The 3,035-nt window shown below is 32.9% G+C and overlaps 1 long non-coding RNA gene across 1 annotated transcript; it reads left to right on the plus strand.

Moving 5' to 3' along the window:
• The first annotated feature begins 254 nt into the window (after window positions 1-254).
• Window positions 255-1,673, plus strand: LOC145971762 (uncharacterized). Its single transcript, XR_014438972.1, has 3 exons — window positions 255-503; window positions 948-1,153; window positions 1,260-1,673. It is a non-coding gene; the product is annotated as an uncharacterized LOC145971762 (long non-coding RNA).
• The last annotated feature ends 1,362 nt before the right edge of the window (window positions 1,674-3,035 follow it).

A 3,035-nucleotide genomic window follows, 5' to 3' on the forward strand; every position in this document is an offset into this window, starting at 1 on the left:
TAAAGGAGACCATGCAAATGTACGGTTCGCAATTTATTTCTCTCATTTATTCGCAAAGGAAGTAAAGCTAGTCGCCGTCTACTCGACCGTCAGATAAGAGAAAGATCACGGGGTCACTTGGCTTTAAAAACGGCCTTGAACGTATCATCATCTCCGATCTCTCTCTCTCTTCCAATAATCGATCGAGACCTTTTTTCGTTCGTGAACGATTATCTTGTCAGAAAAATTGACACCTTCTTTTATTTCCAGAGAAGGGCAAAGAGGAAGGACCATCGTGCGGCCAATGTCGCCGCTCTGAGAATAACGACATTAACATTACCGGTAGTTCCAAGTAGGTCGCAACTGTCGAGATAAACGAGCGATTGAGACCAGTGACCACTCCTTGACCTAGACGTCTCGGCATTAACCTGGTCCGACCTACTCTTCATCCTGATTTTGTCGGAGCAAGCAATGTCACGGGAACGCGCAACCATAAAAATTGATCTACCGAAGTCGAGATATCGGTATAAATATTTTATCAATACCGCAGAGGAAGTGAATATATATTTTAACCTAACGTATTTACAATGAGATTGTTTAGTACGTTGTGTCACGCGATTGTTATAGTTACAGAGTGAAAAAAATAAATAAATATCTTGGTTAGATTTTATCTCTTGAGCATTTATTTTAATCAAAATATGATGTCCAAATAATTCTTTAGAAACTATCAGATGTGTATCTAAATTAATAGCACCCATAAATTAAATGTATTTTTATATCGTATATCTATTATTAGATGTATCTGTTAATGACTGTTTTAACGACTATAAACTATAAATAAATGAATAATTTTGCAATAGTCATGTAAAGCTTATATAACAGCATCATTAGCGAATCACTCATAAATTCATCACCCTTTTGCGCGAAGTATATTATTTTAGATTATTCTAGTGCGGATATTCTTAAAGGTCTTTTTACCATACACACCTATAAGTGCTTCATTATCATACTGCTACTTCGCAAAAGGCAAAAAAGAAAGAGAAAGCAAAAGTGCCGAGGTGTGCACTAAACAAACATTACTCAACGGCAAATATTTGTGCACAAGATTTTTGTATCTTAGTTATCTTTGTATTCGGATTAAACAACGAGCAAGATGGAAAAATATAAAAATGAGGCAAGTGTTCTTAATTATATTGAGATTTAAGAGAAAGTTTCGTAAGAATCCAAACTAACCCATACGAAAAGTGGAATAAAGGACTTAAAATTTAAATTTATTCCAGACACGCGGCGACGTTGTATAAATTCTACATAAGATTACTAGAAAAAGACGTGCTTTCTTCTTATATGAAACGTAGTAGCGCAAAAAGGAAGAATGAAAGCAACGATACAGAAAAAATTATATTAAAATTCATACTATAACGCGCGGTAATAAATGATGGCATCTCCTTTCGTGCAGGTCGTGGCATCTCTCGTCATTTAAATGCCAACGAACCCTTATAGCGGCCACGAACAGCCCCGATCGAATAACATAAAAGGGTAACCGTTGACAATTCGTTAAAATGCCAACGACACGTACCAAGATATTTCCTCAGAATTCCTAAAAATAGACATCATTTGAGAAAAATTTAATTATCTACTTTTAATAAATTTTGTAGATTATAATTTTGTCATATTAAACAACTTTTTCCAGCATATTTTTCAGTGATGTGTCTTTCCAAAATTACTTTATATACGTACATATATAATATGCTGTTTTAGAGATTGACTGAATATTTTAAAATTCATATGTCAAATTTCGTAAAAATTTTTTCAGAAATATAATATAATTATTTATTATACTCAATTTTCTATTTTTCATCAAAGATATAAATAAATACAATTATTTGCACAAGTACTTTTTATATTTTTTAGATAATTATTAAGATTTTCTATTTTTCATCAAGACATAAATAAATACAATTATTTGCACAAGTACTTTTTATATTTTTTAGATAATTATTAAGATTTTCTATTTTTCATCAAGACATAAATAAATACAATTATTTGCACAAGTACTTTTCATATTTTTTAGATAATTATTAAGATTGCTTTAATTCTGCAAGAATTATAATTTAATAATCTTAGATATTCTGACACTTATTTTTACGAGAACAATGTCCAGACACGCATAATCAAACATTATATCGAAGAAAAATTCTACCGATGTTTCCAGACTATATTCAAGTCCATAATAACGCGATATGAGCAACAAGTATAAGAGCCAGGGAAGACGAAATCTGCAAGCGCCATCGCGTCGTGTCGTAAAGTTCCGTCGCGCAATAAGCGAGCGATAAGTCTTCGTCCTTCTATGTATCTTACTTTTTCCACTTTGGTGTCTGCGCGTCTCTTCGATCGTATAACCGTACGAATACACGTGTCTGAGCAAAGTAAACTCGCTTTATATGCGTTTACACGGGACGCGGTATCGACACCTCGTAAACCAGGAGGAAGTCGTACCTCATGGCCGCACACACGCCTTAATAAAACGAGCATATTTCGTCGTTGTCGCTCGCCTATCGTACGTTCTATATGGACATGCAGAAATATCGATCCACAGTGTGTATTTCGCAGGAGCGAATAGTTTGCGCGGGAAAACATCCTTAGCAATGGAATAATATTCGTTATAGACACCCGGCGAGTAACGCGAGAATTGATGATAATAATATTTATACTACTTTACGCTACACGACAAATGCATACTTATTATGGCGATGAGTAATAATAATGTTCTAATACCAGCGATTAAGATTCGCCATGTAAGACAGCTTCGATAAATTGTTTTAAATGCCATTTAGAAGAATTTCGATATTTTTCAATTAATTATAAATCCTCTTCGTGTTGGTCAATTATCTATTACTTATTATTTGATAAAATTTGATAAAAAATTATTTATTATTTGATAAAAAAGAGAGCTGGATATAATCTATGACACAAAATCCAAGAATATAAGAGAAGAGGCTTTTTTTATACATAAATTAAAAAAAAATAGAGATAATGGATAGTAATTTAATTATTTA

The sequence above is a fragment of the Camponotus vicinus genome, unplaced genomic scaffold (genome assembly GCF_025532165.1).
Source record: "Camponotus vicinus isolate PSW18456_S1 unplaced genomic scaffold, iyCamVici1.0 SCAF_5, whole genome shotgun sequence".
Lineage (NCBI taxonomy): Eukaryota > Metazoa > Arthropoda > Insecta > Hymenoptera > Formicidae > Camponotus > Camponotus vicinus.